We start from the raw sequence: 22,799 nt of genomic DNA, 5'->3' as shown, positions 1-22,799 counted from the left end.
TACTGATGCAAAGTATTCATCAAGGACCTCACCCACCTTATCTGGCTCCACACACAAATTCCCTCCACTGTCCTTGAGTGGACCTACCATTTCCTTAGCTACCCTCTTCCTCCTTATATATGCATAAAAAGCCTTGGGATTCCCCTTAATCCTGCCTACCATGGCCCCCTTTTTTGCCCTCCTAAGGTCCTCTTTAAGCTCTTTCCTGTTATCTTTGTATTCCTCAAGAGCCTTATCCATTTTCAATTTCCTGAAATTTACGTATGCCTCCATCTTCTTTTTCACAAAAGCTCACAATCTCTTTTGTCATCCAGCGTGCCCGAATCTTGCCATCTTTATCCTTCATTTTTACAGGGACATACTTGTCCTGAATTGTCAACAACTGACTTTTAAAAGACTCCCACATATCGGATGTGGATTAACCCTCAAACAGCCAACCCTGTCTACATATCCTAGCTCCTGCCTAATACTGTTGTAGTTAGCCTTCCCCCAATTTCTGGGACTGCTTCTATCCTTTTCTACAAGTATCTTGAAAATTATGGAATTGTGATCACGGTTCCCAAAATTTCCCCCCACTGAGACATCAATCACCTGTCCGGGCTCGTTTCCCAGAACCTGGTCTAAGATAGCCCTTTCCCGAGTTGGATTATCTATATATTGCCTCAAGGAGTACTCTTGACACACTGAACAAACTCTGCCCCGTCCAAGCCCCTGGCACTAAAGGAATCCCAGTCTATGTTGGGGAAGTTAGAATCACCCATCACGACAACCCTGTTGTTTTTACACCTTCCCATAATCTGCTGATATCAGTTCCTCCACTTCATGCTGGCTGTTGAGTGTAGTACAACCCCAACAGTGTGATTGCACTGCTTGCTCCCGTTCCTGAGTTCTATGCATATGGCCTCACTGCATGATCCCACCAAGGTGTCCTCCCTCTGGATAGCTGTAACATTCTCCTTAATCAGTAAAGCAACACCCCCACCTCTTCTGTCACCCTCTCTATCTCACCTGAAGCATCTAAATTCTGAAATGCTAAGCTGCCAGTCATGCCCTTCTTTCATCCAAGTCTCCAAAATTACCACAACATCATAGTTCCAGGTAGTAATCCAAGCTTTAAATTCATCCGCATTACCAGTCGTACATCTTGCGTTAAAGCAAACACACCTCAGACTATCTGTCCTGTCATGTTTTGTGCACTCTCCCTGTATTTTCTTTCTCTTAGCCTTACTGGACCCATTCACGGAGTTCTCCACATCTCTGTATCTGTACTATGACCCTTTTTGATTTTTGTCTTTGGTTTCTGTGCCCTCCATTTTTTCCCTTGCTGCCTTTTGTTTCTATCCCCACTTTACTTCCCCCTGACTTCCTACCTCAGTCCCCACCCCCCTGCCACATTAGCTTAAACCCTTCTCAAAAGCACTAGCAAAAACTCTCCCGAGGACATTTGTTCCAGTCCTGCTCAGGTGCAGATCATCTGATTTGTACTGGTCCCACCTCTCCCAGAACTGGTTCCAAAGTCCCAGGAATTTGAATCCCTCCCTCTTGCAACATCCCTCAAGTCACGCATTCATCTTAGCTATAATGACATTCCTACTCTGACTAGCACATGGCACTGGTAGCAATCCTGAGATTACTACCTTTGAGGTCCTACTTTTAGTTTAACTCCTAACTCCCTAAATTCAGCTTGTAGGACCTCATCCCGCTTTTTACCGATATCATTGATGCCTATATGCAACACGACAGCTGGCTGTTCACTTTACCCCTCCACAATGCCCTCCAACTGCTCCGAGACATCCTTGACCCTTGCACCAGGGAGGAAACATACCATCCTGGAGTTTTGTTTGCATCTGCAGAAATGCCTGTCTATTCCCCTCACAATTGAATCCCCTATCACTATAGCTCTGCCACTCTTTCTCCTATCTTCCTGTGCAGCAGAGCCAGCCATGGTGCCATGAACCTGGCTGCTTCCCCTGGTGAGCTATCTGCCCCAACAGTACCCAAAATGGTATATCTTTCTTGGAGTGAGATGACCGCAGTGGACCCCTGCCTTCCTACTCTTCCTCTGTCTGGTGGTCACCCATTCCCTATCTCCCTCAGTAATTCTTATCTGTGTGTGACCAACCCACTGAACGTGCTATCAACGACTTCCTTAGCATCATGGATGCTCCAAAGTGAATCCATCTGCAGTTCCAGAACCATCTAGTAGTCTAACAGGAGTTGCAGTTGGACATATTTCTTGCACATGAAGGAGCCAGGGATGGTGGAAGGGTCCCTGAATTCCCACATCGCATAAGAGGAGCATGATATGGGTCTGGGATCTCCTGCCATGACTTAACCCTTAAGTTAACTTACAACAACAACTACAATGCCAAGAGGAAGAAAGAGAAAAAAGGGATCTGTTTTGGGGCCACTGCTGTTTGTAATATTTATTAATGATCTGGATGAGGGTATAGTTGGGTGGATTAGCAAATTTGCTGATGACACCAAAGTCGGTGGTGTGGTAGACAGTGAGGAAGGGTGTCGTAGTTTGCAGGAAGACTTAGACAGGTTGCAAAGTTGGGCCGAGAGGTGGCGGATGGAGTTTAATGCGGAGAAGTGTGAGGTAATTCACTTTGGTAGGAATAACAGATGTGTTGAGTATAGGGCTAACGGGAGGACTTTGAATAGTGTGGAGGAGCAGAGGGATCTAGGTGTATGTGTGCATAGATCCCTGAAAGTTGGGAATCAAGTAGATAAGGTTGTTAAGAAGGCATATGGTGTCTTGGCGTTTATTGGTAGGGGGATTGAATTTAGGAGTCGTAGCGTTATGTTGCAACTGTACACAACTCTGGTGCGGCCGCACTTGGAGTACTGTGTGCAGTTCTGGTCCCCACATTACAGGAAGGATGTGGAGGCTTTGGAGAGGGTGCAGAGGAGGTTTACCAGGATGTTGCCTGGTATGGAGGGGAGGTCCTATGAGGAGAGGCTGAGGGATTTGGGATTGTTTTCGCTGGAAAGGCGGCGGCTAAGAGGGGATCTTATTGAAACATATAAGATGATTAGAGGTTTAGATAGGGTGGATAGTGATAGCCTTTTTCCTCTGATGGAGAAATCCAGCACGAGGGGGCATGGCTTTAAATTGAGGGGGGGTAGTTATAGAACCGATGTCAGGGGTAGGTTCTTTACCCAGAGGGTGGTGAGGGATTGGAATGCCCTGCCAGCATCAGTAGTAAATGCGCCTAGTTTGGGGGCGTTTAAGAGATCCGTAGATAGGTTCATGGACGAAAAGAAATTGGTTTAGGTTGGAGGGTCACAGTTTTTTTTTTTTAACTGGTCGGTGCAACATCGTGGGCCGAAGGGCCTGTTCTGCGCTGTAATGTTCTATGTTCTATGTTAAAAGAAAAACTACTTACTAGTCATTAGCCAATCACTTACCTGCTGGTTGTAATGTCATAGTTCGATTTCTTTCTACTTTTCACTTGCCCTCGAGTCTCCCTCGCAGGTCCACCTCTCCACCCCTCCCGAAGTTGAGCATCTCTTTCCCCTTAGCACCGAATTCCCACTCAGCTCCAAATTTCTGATAACCTCACTCCTGAATCTCACTCAGGCTGCTGTCTCCCACTGGTGTGCGCAAGCTCACCAGGCGAAGGTGGCAGCCACCAGGTTCATGGTATTGTGGCTGGCTCTGCTGGGCAGGAGGGCAGGAAAAGCTCAGAGTAAGGGTCACATGGCCTGTGTGACCAATGGGGTCTCAGAGCAGTGAATCACCCCAGAGGGCGGAGGCCTCTTAGACAAGGAGACATTTAGCTACAGCCATGAGGCTGATGTATGATTCTTAATAATGAATACCTTTTGTTTTCACTAATGAAGTCTGTGAAAGAGCATCAATGCATCTGGCGATGAGGATGGGATTGGAGGAGAGCCTGCAGGCATTCTGTGGCAGTACTCTCTACACTGATGAACTTCAGTCAAACAGAGATGTTCTCAACCCTTAACAATAGAAGGAAAGTTTACAGGTTTTTAAAAACAACTGCCCCAGTTGGATCATGATGGTGCTGGGTCTGTAACTGTGTGAGAATTTTTTTTAAATGGCACATCACAAAAAAACTGCAATTATCACTAAAATGGCTTTCCTTTGGAAAAGTTTTAAAAGTAAAAAGAAAGCAGCCAGGTTCACGCTGTAATGACTTCAATCAGGCCATTGCGGTTGGCCTTTTGGAATATGAACTCCCTGATTAAGTAGTCAATCAGGGAGTCTTTTTCTTTTATTTAACTGGGATTGTCAGTTCCTCTGTTACTCCCGAAGATAGACTGCTGACTGATAGCACTCTGTGCACTGCTGTTGGAATTGTAAATAAAGGGATTTTGGGGAAGGGACTTCTGCCTCCAAAGACTTATTACACACGGCAAAACTCCTAAAGTGTGGGAAGAACGCAGAGAGAAAGCCAACAGCTGTTGACAACTGAGTGAAAAAAAGATTACTACACAGTTTTAAAGCAGTAATACCCTTAAAGGTAATATATTCAAAGTGGCAATGCACTTAAAGCGGCAACCACATAAGAACACAGAGAAATTAGCAAAAAAAATTAAAGTTCTCGAGAAGACATTAAAACAACAAGATGAAATGGCTGATTGCAAATTTGAAAAAATGTTCCAAAAATTTACAAAATGAAGCATACCTGCATGGAACAGCTCCACACAAGACCATATTTGGAACTGCACATAGTTAAAACCAGTGGAAGTGTTTATGTTTAAACAGGCAGCCTCAAGATCTTATCAATGAGTCATCACTATTTCAACATAAAGAACCCATACATAATATGAAACTCCGCTAGTGGATCAGGTTAGAGCTTTGGAATTATTGTCTCTGAGACCAGACCATTATTATATCAAATGGACGTGGAGGGACAGATCATATGTAAACATGCGGACCATTCGAGGAGTAGAGAGATGCTCCAGCAGATGTTCCAGCAGTCAGTGTTGCCAGCATGAAATGTTTTAGAAACCATAAGCATCAAAGTACTTGAGTGACTTGTTATCGACATAACTGAAGTCTCCATGGAAGCGAATAGTGATGAATCACCTGTGCCAGAACTGGTACCTGCTATTGCAGTCCCTGTTAATGTTGAACCTGTGGAAGCATCTCGGACAATAGAATTATGCTGATCTACATGAAACAGAAGAATACCCCCTCAAAGCCTCATGTGCATAATGTTTAGTTAGTATTTAGGGCTGAGTAAATTTGTTATTGAAGACTGTACAAAGGACTTAAAGAGAGAGGGATGTGGTGATTGTCCCTTTAAGGGCAACATGGCAGAGTAAGGATCGCATGGCCCGTGTGACAAGTGGTAAATGAAATTTACTGCAGAGAAGTAATTCACATTAGTAACAAGAGAGGCAATATAAACCAAAGGGTACAATTCTAAAGTGCCTGAGGAATCTGTGAGTAAATCTTTGAAGGTGGCAGGACAGGTTGAGAGAGCACTGATTAAAGGATATGGAATCCTAGGTTTTATTAATAGGACATAGAGTACAAAAGCAATGAAGTTATGATAAATCTGTATAAAACACTGGTTAGCTGCAACTGGAATATTGGCCTGAAGTTTCACCAAGTCGAGATCACTCAGGACCCCTTTGAAAATGGTGGGTGGATCCCAACTCCAGGATTCCCAATAGGTGGCGAACCAACTTCTTTCTGTGTATAATTCTATAATTTAATGATTTGATGATTATTTGTGATGCAAGTTTTACACCCAGAACACTTAGCAGTTTGTTTTCCAGACGCTGATTGATCCATTTACAATTCAGATTCCCAGTTTGCCTCGACATTCATTTCTAATTTGTTTTCTTTCTGTCCTTGCTTTGTGGGATGTTAGCTATTAATAATTGTTCTGATAATACTGACACCAGTAGTTGAAGATTCAGGGTGGAATTTTTGGACCCCACCAAGGTCGGAACAGGAAGCAGATGGGGACCAAAAATCCCAGGGCAGGTGTGTTGGTTGTCCCACTCTATTGCCAGTATCAGCCATCTTGGGTTCAGTGCCAGAAGAGCTAACCGCCTCCACGAGACAATTAAGCTTATTAAGATATTTGTTAAAGGTGAATTAAGGAGGCCAAATTAGATTTTCCAGCTGGCCTCCAGTTTCCTGACATGACAGGGGACAGATCAATGATCAGTAGCAGGTGCGTATGCCAGCACAGCCTACAAGGCTTTCCTGCTTGCCTGAATGGGATGCACCCAAAGACCATTCTGTGGAGGATTCACTCCACCACCCCACACCCATCCACCCCCCTTCAGCTGCCTACTACCAACTAACCATACATGGCTGCTTTCTCTATATTTTTAAAAATTTTCTTTTAAAGCCACTCAGAGGTCACTTTCCTGTTGAACTGTTGACCTTGTCACGAGCTCTCTTAGTTACTTCAATCATTGCAGCTGAGTGCATCTTTGAAGCCGGAAGGCCTCTGATTGGTCCTCCTGCTTCAAAAGTACACCCTTCACCCTTAATTGGACAATGAACCTGTCTCCATGCCAATGAAGGGGGAGTCCCAATCAAAATCATAATGAGTGACTGTTTCCATCCACCTCACTTCTGGATTGGGTTTCAAACTCAGAAACAGACTCAGTTCCTGCTTCCTGCCCCCAAAGAGAAAATTCAATCCTAATTCTTTGCTGCCACTAGTTATTGCTATCACTATTTTTTCACACTGACATTCAGCCAATCTTTTCCCCCCTTTCAAATATGGGTTAATCACAGGTAGCTTGCAGTGTACTCGATTACGGGCTTACTTTCAGCAGCCTTATACCAAACTTAAACAGCCTCAAATCCCCATCCATGCAAACTCCAACACTTCAACGACCCTATCCTCTCCAAGCTACACTAGCATCCAATACTGCAACAGGGTGAGATCAGTATATCAACGCTTCTTTCACTTCACCCAACTTACTGATCTCCACATTCCTCGAGTCCATGCATACACCCTCTGTTCCTCTAACACTTCCCGCTCCTCAATACATTCTCTTCACCTATGATGGCTGATTTTTAAATCCTAGATGCACAATACACTCCAGAATTCTTCATCAAATGCCCTGCATTTAGATTTCTAGCAACTCTACAAAACCCCATTTGACATCCTTTCTACTTATTATCTTAAACTCTACACATTTCTCCACATTCCCTATGTTCAATATCAACTATCACCATCTTCTCCTTAATGTAAAATACAGCTTAGGAGCCTTACTACACATGAGGAATTGAGAATTATTGTTGCTGATGCTGTAATGTGGAATAATTTAGTTAGCATAGGGAGATTAGTCAAGGTCTTTTACAATCGTACAAAATAGGACTTCTCAACTTCATCAAAAAAAAAATTGAAACCACTGCCAGAATTCTACACCCCCTTAAATGGCTACTTAAGGGTGATTTTTCCCATCCAGCCTCAATTTTCAGGCCCAATGACTGAGGATGTGTGGCCTGAATGACTACTCTTTGGCCCACAGAGGGGATCCTGGCTGCTCTGACCTCCCCCCCGCAGCTCCAACACTGCTGTCAGAAGGGTGAACCCTCCGATCACTGGGGCCCTTTTACCTGATCCCAGCACATTAAGTAAAGAAAACTTATCTGACCTTCAAGAGCGTTTCATCAGGGAGGTGTTGCCTTCTTTCTCACAACCTCAGCAACAGCCACTTCTATTGGTAGCACTGCTGAGTTACCATCCTTCTGATTGGGCCAGTAGCACTGATAGGTGGGTCACCATCCTCAATTGGACAGTGGTCCCAGCAGTGGCCTCTTACTTGGCCACTGCCTGTAATATTCCACTGAGGGCCGCCTATCCATCTATGCAGGCTTGGCAGACAGGAAGGAAGAGGGGTTTACTTGAAGAGCCCTGATTCCTCCTCTCATCATCCATTCTTAAACAGAAAGGTGACTTTTGATTTGGTCCCCCCTTTATAAGCAGTGGCCTATTTCCCAACCCTTCAGTTTGTTAGTAAGCCAATTTCTATAAATAACCCCAGAGATTGTGATAGGATGAACTCAAACGGTTACTTTATTTGCACTCACTCAAAACATGGGGGTGGGGGTGGAGGGGTGATTGCAATGTAACCCCCTGGGCACTTATAGTGTAAAAGACAGATAGAGAAAGAAAGATTTACAGGGTAAAGGTCACAGAGGGAATAGTTATTGTTTGAAATGAGTCCAGAGTCCAGAATTAAATCCCTTCATATAGATCCACAGGTTGAATACTATTGCTATATAATTCACTTTTCCAGTAGAATTAACAACCATGATGAGATAAGCATGCAGAGATAAATCAGTCTAGTATTTGCATCCCTGCTTAAATAGGGACACCTAAACTTCAGCAAGGTAATATAACTGGTTCCATCAGCTTAAGGTTCATGTTACATGACTCCACCTCTTCATGCTGGATTTGACAAAGGGTGTGTATCACTTTGTCTGAGTTCCCAAGATGGTTATATGTTTCAATGGTACAGATGTTCAAATAGAAAGTGTATAGAATAGGCCATGTATTCAATCAGGGCAGAGCCCCTTTACTGTATTGCTGCTTGCACCACCAAAACGTAGGTCCATTCACCAGTGAAAGCACCACCATGAACTGGGCCCCACCCAAATTTAGCCAGTATCTTCCTGGAACACAACACAGATTATACACATTAGGATCAAATAATTATGGGCTGTGCATCAGGATGCAAAGGATTAAAAGGTGAGTAGCAAAACACAGCCACTCCCACGCTTACATCATGCAACCCCTCCCCCCCACCCCCAACTCTAATTTTAAAATAGTTTCCCCTAGTTCTGCACTTACTCAAAAGAGGAAACATTCTTTCAATATCCACCTTATCAAGGCCATTCAGGATCATGCATACTTCAACCAAGTCACCCCTCACTCTTCTACACTTCAGTGGAAAAGAAGTACAGCCTGACCAACCTTTCTTCACAAGATAGCTCATTCATTCCTGATTTCAATCAAATAAACTTCCTCTGAACTGCCTCCAATGTATTTACATCCCTGCTTAAATAGGGACACCTAAACTTCAGCAAGGTAATATAACTGGTTCCACCAGCTTGAGGTTCATGTTACATGATTCCACCTCTTCATGCTGGATTTGACAAAGGGTGTGTATCTCTTTGTCTGGCTTCCCAAGATGGTTATATGTTTCAAACATTAAGACTGAAAGGAAGGCTGTGGGCTCCTTTGTATCACTTATACAAGATGTGGAGATGCCGGCGTTGGACTGGGGTAAACACAGTAAGAAGTCTTACAACACCAGGTTAAAGTCCAACAGGTTTATTTGGTAGCAAATACCATAAGCTTTCGGAGCACAGCTCCTTCGTCAGATGGAGTGGAAATGTGCTCTCAAACAGTGCACAGACACAGAAATCAAGTTACAGAATACTAATTAGAATGCGAATCTCTACAGCCAGCCAGATCTTAAAGGTACAGACAATGTGGGTGGAGGGAGCATTCAACACAGGTTAAAGAGATGTGTATTGTCTCCAGACAGAACAGCTAGTGAGATTCTGCAAGACCAGGGGGAAAGCTGTGGGGGTTACTGATAATGTGACATAAATCCAACATCCCGGTTTAGGCCGTCCTTGTGTGTGCGGAACTTGGCTATCAGTTTCTGCTCAGCGACTCTGCGCTGTCGTGTGTCGTGAAGGCCGCCTTGGAGAATGCTTACCTGAAGATCCAAGGCTGAATGCCCGTGACTGCTGAAGTGCTCCCCCACAGGAAGAGAACAGTCTTGCCTGGTGATTGTCGAGCGGTGTTCATTCATCCGTTGTCGTAGCGTCTGCATGGTTTCCCCAATGTACCATGCCTCGGGACATCCTTTCCTGCAGCGTATCAGGTAGACAACGTTGGCCGAGTTGCAAGAGTATGTACCGTGTACCTGGTAGATAGTGTTCTCACGTGAGATGATGGCATCCGTGTCGATGATCCGGCACGTCTTGCAGAGGTTGCTGTGGCAGGGTTGTGTGGTGTCGTGGTCACTGTTCTCCTGAAGGCTGGGTAGTTTGCTGCGGACAATGGTCTGTTTGAGGTTGCGTGTTTGTTTGAAGGCAAGAAGTGGGGGTGTGGGGATGGCCTTGGCGAGATGTTCGTCTTCATCAATGACATGTTGAAGGCATGTTGAAACCATGCAGACGCTACGACAACGGATGAATGAACACCGCTCGACAATCACCAGGCAAGACTGTTCTCTTCCTGTCAGGGAGCACTTCAGCAGTCACGGGCATTCAGCCTTGGATCTTCAGGTAAGCGTTCTCCAAGGCGGCCTTCACGACACACGACAGCGCAGAGTCGCTGAGCAGAAACTGATAGCCAAGTTCCGCACACATGAGGACGGCCTAAACTGGGATGTTGGATTTATGTCACATTATCAGTAACCCCCACAGCTTTCCCCCTGGTCTTGCAGAATCTCACTAGCTGTTCTGTCTGGAGACAATACACATCTCTTTAACCTGTGTTGAATGCTCCCTCCACCCACATTGTCTGTACCTTTAAGACCTGGCTGGCTGTAGAGATTCGCATTCTAATTAGTATTCTGTAACTTGATTTCTGTGTCTGTGCACTGTTTGAGAGCACATTTCCACTCCATCTGACGAAGGAGCTGTGCTCCGAAAGCTTATGGTATTTGCGACCAAATAAACCTGTTGGACTTTAACCTGGTGTTGTGAGACTTCTCACTTATACAAAGCAGATGGCCTTCTTTGAATTTGGTCTCTGCAGCCCACTGGGCTCTTTAATGAACCAGAAACAGAAAATGCTGGAAAATTACAGCAGGTCTGACAGCGTCTGTGGAGTGAGAATAGAGCCAACATTTTGAGTCAGGATGACCCTTCAGCAGAGCTTTAATGTCTCTTCAGAGATAACAAGGCATCAATTTCTGTGATGCTGCCATGGTAACTCATTTTGTTCAAGGTCACAAACAGACATAGATTCAAGCATTTTAAAAAGTAATTGTTCAGTTTTTAAAATTTCAGAAATTAGCCATGAGGAAACAGATGTATATTATTAAAGTATATAATGTGAGGTCTTAGTTCCCTCACAGTACCCACTTTTGTTCCCAGCAGTGGGACAACATGAGACGTGAAAAAATTAAGTCCCGGGTGTTTCGACGCGGAGGTTGTTCCCCTTTACGACGTAATGCTGAATCCTCCAAAGAGGAATACCTCACCTCGTAATCTGTTAAAAATGTGTGGAAAGGTGAACTGTCCTTCAGTAATTTTTAATGGTTAACAGAAATATCTGACACTCACTTTAAAATGAACATTTAACAATTTATTTATTTAACTAACAGGGAACTTTAACTAAACAAGTAACATACCAAATAAAATAAGATTCTACTGGAATGCTGTTCAAATAAGTACAATACTCATTCATTAACCAAAAATATAATAGAATTCCGTCACTCTCAGAAAATACAACAAGGTTTTGTGGCTTTCAGAAACCTTTGGAGTTCTTCTGTGGATTCCCTCTGTCTGTGAGTTCTTTTTGATTTGATACCTTTCGCTGATTAGATGGTGCGGTCTCTTAAGAGATATATACAGCTGGCAAGGTGGAGAGCTGCTCTCTCCCTCAACTTGAGAGATGGCAGTTGCAAACTAACTGTTTTCCCCACTTTCACTCTCATTTATACCTGTAATGACCTATCAATTTTCCTACAATAAGATTGGTCTGCTGTTGTCAACAACATCAAATTCAAATCTTATAGGTTCTTGGTAACTGAGTGCTTGCTTTAAATTGATTGGGCAAATTTCAAACATTCAAATGCCTAAAGGCTGTTACCAAGGCAACCCTGTTGTCTGGCCTTGGATGCAAATGTTTCAGTTTGGACTTTGGATGTACTTTGCATTATACCTTCAAGTACTGAAACAAAATACCAGCTTTTAAAGGGACCACACAATGTTTTGTCCCTCTAGAATTTTCTTTACATCTTTACAAACTTAATTTCGCAACACAGGATTAATACCAATGGCCTTTCATTGGCTGAAGCTCAAGATAAAACTGATTTCAAGCAAATCCAAAGGCAGGAAAAGGTGGGGATGGGGAGTGGAGGAAAGAACAAAGGGGAAGCTCTGTGATAGTGTGGAAAGCAGGAGTGAATCAACCTAATCAACCTTAAGAGATATATACAGCTGGCAAGGTGGAGAGCTGTTCTCTCCCTCAACTTGAGAGGTGGCAGTTGCAACACAGGATTAGATGTGCAGGTTAAGTTGATAGGCCAAGCTAAATTGCCCCTTTGTGTCAGAGGGGATTAGCAGGGTAAATAAGTCGGATTATGAGCATAGGGCCTGGGTGGGATTGTGGTTAGTGCAGATTTGATGGGCCGAATGGCCTCCTTCTGCACTGTAGGGATTCAATGATTCTATGAATGAACAACAAAAGGGAAAATGGTGCAAGGTTAAAATGGGGCAGAATATGTCACCAAAGATATAAAAGAGGGTCTAGAGCAGTGTTAACGATGAAAACAGAGTTATTACCATGCTTTTCATGCAGCATGGCACAGCGGTCAGTGGTAGCCTCCATGGAGAGGCTTTTCCTTTATTGCAAGTGTCGCCAAGATCCCTGGAGATGTTCAGCCAGGTATAAGACCATAGGACCATAAGACCATAAGACATAGGAGCAGAATTAGGCCACTCGGCCCATCGAGTCTGGTCCACCATTCAATCATGGCTGATTTTTTTTCTCATCTCCGTTCTCCTGACTTTTCCCCATAACCCCTGATCCCCTTATCAATAATGGTATGGTACACTCCCTCCTCTCCTGCATACAGGAGTTTGTTGATGTCCCTCTGCACCCTTCTCCACGCCCACCCCAAGACTAGCCCTATTGAAGCTCTTATGTGCCCCCGCCAGCTGGACCTTCTTCCCTCCACAACAAATACCCAAAAAGGTAAGTGGTTGAGGCCAGTGGTTGGTGGCCCTTACCCGAGTTGTAAACCTTCCACCCAGTTGGCTCCCTTCCCAAATCTTTCTCAGAGCTGCTTCATTGGAGAAAATGGCCTCTCCCTCTCATCCTTAGTGCACTGATTTAAAGGGCAACGTTCCTTGAGCGGGTTCTATGACTGTTAAATAAATCTGTGTAAAAACTAGGAAAAGTATAGGACAAGCAGTTCAGTGTAGAAAGATAAAACACTTTAAGACCTGCTTTCCTTAGTAAATTTCTTTGTGCCAAGACAGACTTGATTTTCATGGAATATAAGGAATTGGTGTTTTTCAGTGAGGGAAAGACTTTCTGTTTATTTTCTTCCTTCTTTTCTCGCATCATGCATTCTGTTGGTTCAGCTTCCAGGAACGTAGGTTAAGGCTGGCTATGCAAGCTATGCGAGTAACCTGAAGTGACTTCTCAGTAGAAGTGCTTGGCCCTCCTTTGGCATGAGATTGAAAGCAGAACACTTCAGCATTGTGCAATGGAAAGCTACATTTCACTATTCCAAGATTTCACTTGTTCCAGAGCGTCCATGCCACCAATTGAGTAATGATTTCATCACCAGGATACAAGGTAAGCAAATTGCAACATTATATTACATTTCCGACATAACAACAGTCACCGGACTTCAAAAGTACTTCGTTGTTTGGAAAGTACATTCAGATGTTCTGAGGCTGTGAAATACACTATGAGCAGAATTTGACTCTGATTTGTACGAGTGCCAGGCTCGGATAGAAAATTGGCATGTATCTTTCCAGATGCACAGGGTCAACAAGACTGGCTCCACAGTGATCGAGCCACCATCTTTAAAGGGCGTGTCGAGCTGCGATTAAAAAATATACTTCCTCCCAACCCATGGACATGGAGGGTGCTCCTATGAGCATTGGGGTGATTCCCCCCTCCCCACCATTAGGGTAGTATCAAGGGCTCTCTCCCCCTTCTCCACTTTGCCCCCCATCCACCATCATGGCAGAATCAGGAGCCCAGTACCCCTCACAGGCATCAGCCCTCCTCCCAATGTACATAAGGGGAACATACCCTCCCCCACAATGGGACTTCCCAGATGGCCCACCTCGTTAAGGGTAAGATTAGGGCCAGTCAAGGACAGTAGTGGGAAGTTGTGCGTGGAGTCTGAAGAGATAGAAGAGGCACTAAATGAATATTTTTCGTCGGTATTCACACTGGAGAGGGACAGTGTTGTTGAGGGGAGTACTGAGATGCAGGCTGTTGGACTGGATGGGATTGATGTTCATAAGGAGGAGGTGTTAGCAATTCTGGAAAGGGTAAAAATAGATAAGTCCCCTGGGCCGGATGGGATTTATCCTAGGATTCTCTGGGAGGCTAGAGAGGAGATTGCAGAGCCTTTGGCTTTGATCTTTGTGTCGTCATTGTCTACAGGAACAGTGCCAGAAGACTGGAGGATAGCAAATGTTGTCCCCTTGTTCAAAAAGGGTAGTAGGGACAACCCTGTTAATTATAGACCGGTGAGCCTTACTTCTGTTGTGGGCAAAGTATTGGAAAGGATTATAAGAGATAGGATTTATAATCACCTAGAAAGGAATAATTTGATTAGGGATAGTCAGCACGGTTTTGTGAAGGGTAGGTCGTGCCTCACAAACCTTATTGAGTTCTTTGAGAAGGTGACCAAAGAGGTGGATGAGGGTAAAGCGGTTGATGTGGTGTATATGGATTTCAGCAAAGCGTTTGATAAGGTTCCCCATGGTAAGCTTTTGCAAAAAATACGGACACATGGGATTGAGGGTGATTTAGTGGTTTGGATCAGGAATTGGCTAGCTGTAAGAAAACAGAGGGTGGTGGTTGATGGGAAATATTCATCCTGGAGTTCAGTTACTAGTGGTGTACCGCAAGGATCTGTTTTGGGGCCACTGCTGTTTGTCATTTTTATTAATGACCTGGATGAGGGCATGGAAGGATGGATTAGTAAATTTGCGGATGACACTAAAGTCGGTGGAGTTGTAGACAGTGCGGAGGGAAGTGGCAGGTTACAGAGGGACATAGATAAGCTGCAGAGCTGGGCTGAGAGGTGGCAAATGGAGTTTAATGCGGAAAAGTGTGAGGTGATTCACTTTGGAAGGAGTAACAGGAATACAGAGTACTGGGCTAATGGTAAGATACTTGGTAGTATGGATGAACAGAGGGATCTGGGTGTCCATGTGCATAGATCCCTGAAAGTTGGCACCCAGGTTGATAGGGTTGTTAAGAAGGCGTACGGTGTGTTAGCTTTTATTGGTAGAGGGATTGAGTTTCGGAGCCAGGAGGTCATGCTGCAACTGTACAAAACTCTGGTGCGGCCGCATTTGGAGTATTGCATACAGTTCTGGTCACCGTATTATAGGAAAGATGTGGAAGTGTTGGAAAGGGTGCAGAGGAGATTTACCAGGATGTTGCCTGGTATGGTGGAAAAATCATATGAGGAAAGGCTGAGGGGCTTGAGGTTGTTTTCGTTGGAGAGAAGAAGGTTAAGAGGTGACTTAATAGAGGCATACAAGATGATCAGAGGATTAGATAGGGTGGATAGTGAGAGCCTTTTTCCTCGGATGGTGATGGCTAGCACGAGGGGACATAGCTTTAAATTGAGGGGTGAGAGATATAGGACAGATGTTAGAGGTAGGTTCTTTACTCAGAGAGTAATAAGGGCGTGGAATTCCCTGCCTGCAGCAGTAGTGGACTCGTCAACATTAAGAGCATTCAAATGGTTATTGGATAAACATATGGATGATATTGGAATAGTGTAGATTAGAGGGGTTTTAGATTGGTTCCACTGGTCGACGCAACATCGAGGGCCGAAGGGCCTGTACTGCGCTGTAATGTTCTATGTTCTATGTTCTATGTTACTGCTCGGGATATCCTTCTCCCATCCCCCAACACCTCCTTCCCCCTCCCCCAAACCCCTCTTCCCCCCAATCCCCCGAACCCACCCTTCCCCCAACCCTCCTTACCCCCCCTCTCCCAACCCCCACCCTAAACCCCCTCCCCCCAACCCCCCTTCACCCTCTGTCCCCCAAACTCTCCCTCTCCCTTCCCCCTCCCTCCCAAACCTCTCCCTTCCCAACCTCCCCATCCCCCCAACTCCCTCCCCACTCCCACCCGGGAGTTATACTACCCTTGCTGCCCCTGGCGGGTTCCCCCGACTGATTCTTGTTCTTATATAGCTGTTGTGAACCTCAGTATGAATATTTAGTGAGGGGGGATCAACTGGCTGGGAAGACCTTTAATAAAATGCAAATTAAAATTTATTGAATTGAGGTCCGAGCCATACCCGCCAGTGAGGGGCAGGGCCTCTTGGGGGATTTTGCACCCATATCGCTTACGGCAAATGCTGGCTCAAAATCCAACCCTATTAGTTGTTTGATCTTTTTAAATTTAAATTACTTCTATTTTCCACAATTAATTAAGTTTTGCCATAAATGAGTCCACTGCAAGCAATACTTACAATTTATTACAGAAACAACTCGCATTTATATCTTGAACATATCAAGATATTCCAAGGTGCTTTGTGATGAGCTATTAAATCACTCGGCAGGCTGGATCGTACCCGGGAAATAAAGGCTTTTATTAGTAACAAGAATGGAGCATACTGCTTAACAATACAATCCCAGACTAAAGGGTCACAAGGCAGTGCAGTGACCTTTATACTCCTATAGGTAGACGGAGCCAACCGGAGTGCACCACAGAACAATATCAACAGGTGGAACACCCCAACCCTAACCCCAATAGTAACAAGAGTAACATATGTACAAGTACCCATAGTGATAACCATCTATGGTTCAGTACCCATAGTGGTAACCATCTATGGTTCACCACATTCAACCCTCCTTTAAAACAAAGGCCGGTGGGGCATAAAAACAGTACGAACTGTCCATATATTCACAGGTTCAGTCGTATCGAAGGGCCACACCGTCTCTGCGACCTCCTCAACACTGGCGGTAGCGCCGGTTCTGGTGACCATGATGACCCTCTCTCCAAAGCGGTGTCCAGTGACTCTTTCAGTTCCTCACGGACGGGTGGACCACAAGGTGGTGACAATCTCCTGGACTCAGGAACGCCCCGAGGTGGCGACAATCTCCTGGACTCAGGCAAGCTGGACACGGGAGTAAGAGGATTAAGTGATGGTCCCGATACTGCCCGCGTCGTGTCAGGAGGGGAGATAAAGGGCAAGGGGTCCCTAACCAGGGGTGCGGGAGCGACGGGGGTTTCCAGGTCCCCTGCAGGCGCCAGATCTCGAATAGAGACCGTGTCCTCTCGCCCGTCAGGATATGCTACATAGGCATATTGAGGGTTGGCGTGGAGGAGATGGACCTGTTCAACCAAAGGGTCGGACTTGCGGGTCCTAACATGCCGCCGCAGGAGGACAGGTCCTGAGTACGTCAACCAAGACGGCAGTGAGGTCCCAGAGGAAGACTTCCTAGGGAAGGTAAACATCCGCTCATGTCAGGTAGCGTTGGTTGCCGTACACAGGAGGGACCGGATTGAATGGAGCGCATCAGAAAGTACCTCTTGCCAACGGGAGACTGGAAGACCCTTAGACCTCAACGCCAGTAAGACAGCCTTCCAGACTGTAGCGTTTTCTCTTTCGACCTGCCCGTTACCCCTGGGGTTGTAACTCGTAGTCCTACTTGAGGCAATCCCTTTTGAGAGCAGGTATTGCCTCAAGTCGTCACTCATAAACGACGAACCCCTATCACTGTGGATATAACTGGGGTAACCAAACAGGGTGAAAAGATCCCGCAATGCTTTGATAACCGTGGCAGCGGTCATGTCTGAACAGGGAATGGCAAAAGGGAATCGGGAGTACTCGTCAACCACGTTGAGGAAGTACACATTCCGATCTGTCGAAGGAAGGGGGCCCTTGAAATCAACACTCAGTCTTTCAAAAGGGCGAGTGGCCTTAATGAGGTGTGCCCTGTCAGGTCGGTAGAAGTGCGGCTTGCATTCAGCACATACCTGGCAGCTTCGAGTTATCGACCTGACATCCTCTTCGGAGTAGGGTAGATTCCGGGCCTTTACAAAATGGAAGAGCCGAGTGATCCCCGGATGGCAGAGATCATTGTGGAGGGCCTGCAGCCGGTCCTTCTGCACATTGGCACATGTTCCACGCGACAGGGCATCTGAGGGCTCATTGAGCTTCCCCGGACAGTACATGATATCATAGTTGTAGGTGGAGAGTTCGATTCTCCACCTCAAGATTTTATCATTTTTGATCTTACCCCTTAACGTGTTATTGAACATGAATGCCACGGACCGCTGGTCCGTGAGCAGGGTGAATCGTTTTCCAGCCAAGTAATGGCGCCAATGCCGGACGGCCTCCACAATGGCCTGAGCCTCTTTTTCCACAGCGGAGTGCCGAATTTCAGGGCCTTGGAGGGTGCGAGAGAAAAAGGCGACGGGCCTGCCCGCCTGGTTAAGTGTGGCGGCCAGGGCGAAATCAGATGCATCACTCTCCACCTGGAAGGGGATGGACTCATCGACAGCGTGCATCGTGGCTTTCGCGATGTCAGCTTTTATCCCTTCAAAGGCTAAGCGAGCCTCTGCTGCCAGGGGAAAAGAGATAGACTTTATGGGCGGACGGGCTTTGTCCGCATAATTGGGAACCCACTGTGCGTAATACGAAAAGAAGCCTAAGCATCTTCTCAGTGCTTGGACGCTAGTGGGTAGGGGAAGTTCAAGGAGGGGACGCATACGGTCTGGATCAGGGCCGAGGACCCCGTTTTCCACCACGTATCCGAGAATTGTTAGGCGGCGCTTGCTGAATACACACTTCTCCCTGTTATAGGTCAGATTCAGGCGAGACGCAGTGCGTAAATACTTTAGGAGGTTGACATCATGGTCCTGCTGGTCATGGCCGCAGATAGTGACGTTGCCCAGGTACGGGAAGGTAGCCCGTAGCCCGTTTTGGTCCACCATTTGGTCCATTGCACGCTGGAAGACCGAGACCCCATTCGTGACGCCAAAGGGGACCCTTAAGAAGTGGTAGAGACGACCATCCGCCTCAAAGGCCGTATATTTTCGGTCCTCTGGGCGAATGGGGAGCTGGTGATAGGCTGACTTCAAGTCAATGGTGGAGAACACCCGGTACTGCGCAATCTGGTTGACCATGTCAGATATGCGCGGGAGAGGGTACGCGTCCAGCTGCGTGTACCTATTAATGGTCTGACTATAGTCTATGACCATCCGGGGCTTGTCTCCAGTCTTAACCACCACGACTTGTGCTCTCCATGGGCTAGTGGTAGGTTGAATGGTCCCTTCCCTGAGGAGCCGCTGAACCTCAGATCGAATAAAGATCCGATCCTCACCGCTGTATCGCCTGCTCTTAGTTGCGATGGGCTTGCTGCCTGGCACGAGATTCTCAAATAAAGATGGCGGGGTGATTCTGAGTGTCGAGAGACTGCATGTGGACCACGTTGGGCAATTTGGAGGCTGTTGTTCTCCCACTGAAAGTGGAGGGAGTGGCCCATCGTACTGCAGGGTCACACTCCTCAGGTGGACCATAAAGTCTAGTCCCAGGAGTATCGGAGCGCAAAGGTGCGGTAACACGAGAAGCCTGAAGTTCTCATAAACTGTGCCCCGCACCGTTAGATTTACCACGCAGCTCCCAAGAACGGTACCAGATCGGGACCTCGACGCCATAGAAATTGTCTGTCTGACAGTCTGTACTCGGAGACCGCACCGTTTCATGGTGTCAGGATGAATGCAACTCTCCGTGCTCCCGCTGTCAAACAGACAATGTATCAGGCGTCCGTTTACCACTATGTCCATCATGGACTTGTCGAGTCTGTGAGGCTTGGCCTGGTCCAGGATGATTGACGCCACCGTTGAATCTTGAGTGCAACTGCAGGCAGCTGAGATGGTCGATGATGATGACCCCTGCTGGTCGTCTGCGGTCGGTGTCGACCAAAATGGCTGCGCCCATGGATTGCACGTGGTCGATAGCGTTGAAAGTGGCGGCACTCGCAGGTCGCACGTGTCTTGCGTCGTCGTCCTCAGGAATGGCGGCGCTCGTGAATCGCACGTGGTTGAAGACCTCGACGAAGCCGGAGACGAGGAGACAGATCCTGGAGAGTCACACGCCACACTGCTTGGCTTCGAAGGTGGTTTAGCTCGGCAAACTTTAGCATAGTGCCCTTTTTTCCCACACGCGGAGCAAAATACCGTTCTGGCCGGACATCGCTGACGAGGGTGCTTTGCCAATCCACAGAAATAGCACTGCGGGCCACCTGGAGCTGCCGCCGCCGTCAGGTCCGAGGTTGAAAGCACGATCGCACAGTTCCTGGGAGCCGCTGGGTAGAGTTGAGTCGGTGGCTGTACTTGCCACGATGTTCCCACGTGGTCGGTGGGGTAAGTTTCAAGACTTCTGGAGGCCGTTTCCATCGCATCAGCCAATTCCACCGTCTTAGCTAGGTCTAAGTTACCTTGCTCTAGCAGCCGCAGGCGAATATAGGATGAGCCGATTCCCGCCACGAACGCATCTCGGATCAAATCGTTAGTATATTGAGTAGCCAACACTGGCTTGCAATTGCAGGCTCTGGCTAGCTGCTGAAGTTCGCGCAGGTACTGTCCCATCGTTTCGCCGGGCTGCCGCCGTCGCGTGGCTAGTATGTGCCGGGCATGAATCTCGTTTGACGGTTTGTTGTACAGCTTATTAAGTAGTTCGATGGCCCCTTTGTAGTCTTGGGCATCACGGATTGTTGCATTCACAGTGTCACTTACCCTTGCGTGGAGGACTCGCAATCTATCGGCGTCGTTTTGAATGGTTGTTGAGGCGTCGACATAATCTTGGAAACACTTCAACCAATGGTCAAAAGTGTTCGACGCTCCAGCTGCACGCGGATCTAAGGTAAGTCGATCGGGTTTTAACATTTGCTCCATGGTTTTTTTTTCAACCAAAATTTGTTACCAATAAAATTGATGCGCGATTAAATCACTCGGGAGGCTGGATCATACCTGGGAAATAAAGGCTTTTATTAGTAACAAGAATGGAGCATACTGCTTAACAATACAATCCCAGACTAAAGGGTCACTAGGCAGTGCAGTGACCTTTATACTCCTATAGGTAGGCGGGGCCAACCGGAGTGTACCACAGAACAATACCAACAGGTGGAACACCCCAACCCTAACCCCAACAGTAACAAGAGTAACATATGTACAAGTACCCATCGTGATAACCATCTATGGTTCAGTACCCATAGTGGTAACCATCTATGGTTCACCACACTTTGCAGAAGAATAAATTGTGCAGAAATTGACACCAGCAAATGGTAAGCCATAAGATCAGAAGAAATAGGAGCAGAAGCCAACCATTCAGCCCATCGAGCCTGTTCTACTTTTCAATAAAATCATGGCTGATCTGAATTTAACTTCAACTCTACTTTCGTGCCTATCCTCCAGAGTTTCCAGAATGCAGAGTTCATGGAAGGTTATGAACCAGGAGGAGACTTTAGAAATAGGTAATGGGAGATCATGAGGACAAGTTAAATTCAAGTGTAAAAACCTGGAGGTGAGCTAACTTCAGCAGATGTAATATGGGTGACTGGGGTCTTGCCCACATGTTGGAGAACTAATAGGAACTTCACTTTCCTTCCATGGGGTAAGTCTGACAGAATTAATTGTCTGTCAGGCAAGTAAATGGCCAGTGTCAGGCCTCCCACAGAATTTAAGATGCTGGAGGTGAAAATCCTAACTGCCAAGATCTGCCAGCCAGTCAGAGGCTGCCAACTATCTACTGCCAGTAGCACCATCTGAAGCTGCCTTCTTGAACCACTGCAGTTCATAGAAACATATAGAAACATAGAAACCCTACAGTACAGAAAGAGGCCATTCAGCCCATCGAGTCTGCACCGACCACAATCCCACCCAGGCCCTACCCCCACATCCCTACATATTTTACCCACTAATCCCTCTAATCTACACATCCCAGGACACTAAGGGCAATTTTTAGCATGGCCAATCAACCTAACCTGCACATCTTTGGACTGTGGGAGGAAACCGGAGCACCCAGAGGAAACCCACGCAGACACGAGGAGAATGTGCAAACTCCACACAGACAGTGATCCAAGCCAGGAATCGAACCCACGTCCCTGGAACTGTGAAGCAGCAGTGCTAACCATTGTGCTACCATGCCGCATGTGGTGTAAGTAAACCCACTGTGCTGTTAGGGAGGGAGTTGCAAGATTTTGATGCAGTGGCAGTGAAGGAATGGCGATATAGTTCCAAATCAGTGCTTGGGGGGAGCTCCCTGGTGGTGGTGTTCACATGTTTCTGCTTCCAGATGGTAGTGGTCGTGGGTTTAGAAGGTGCTACCCAAGGAGTCTTGGTGAGTTCCCTCTGATTATGCTCTAAGGACTTAACCAGGGATCATTGCTGGGTCCCTGAACATAGTTAAGTGGGATGGGATGGGGAGGGAATTACTGGAGTTAGGAGGAAGGTGAGTTTGGAGGCAAAGGCAGAGGGTTTGTTCTTCAGTGCCGTCCTTCCTTCCCAATGCCAGGTTCCTCAATTGGGCACTGAGTGCTGATGAACAAGGGACCCGACCCAACTCTGAGTTCACAGGGAAATAGAACAGTGTTGGCTTTGCAGCTTTCAGGAGCCCATATAATCCCTGAGCCACCAATAAAATCCAGTGGGCTCAGTGATAATTGAAGTTAATTAGTTGTTAATGAGCCTAATTGACATCTCATCGCAAGCGGGCAAGTTTCTCACATTGGTCCCTTCCCAGCTCTGACTTAATTGCAGGAGATTTTCTCACCACCAGCAGACTGACGCATAGCCTCTCCCATAATTAAATGGACCCGGCCACCATGTCTCCCATCACAACATTAAATTCTGCCTAGTGTATTAAAAATAGGA

The sequence above is a fragment of the Mustelus asterias genome, chromosome 2 (genome assembly GCF_964213995.1).
Source record: "Mustelus asterias chromosome 2, sMusAst1.hap1.1, whole genome shotgun sequence".
Lineage (NCBI taxonomy): Eukaryota > Metazoa > Chordata > Chondrichthyes > Carcharhiniformes > Triakidae > Mustelus > Mustelus asterias.
Note: the sequence above shows the minus strand (reverse complement) of the source record.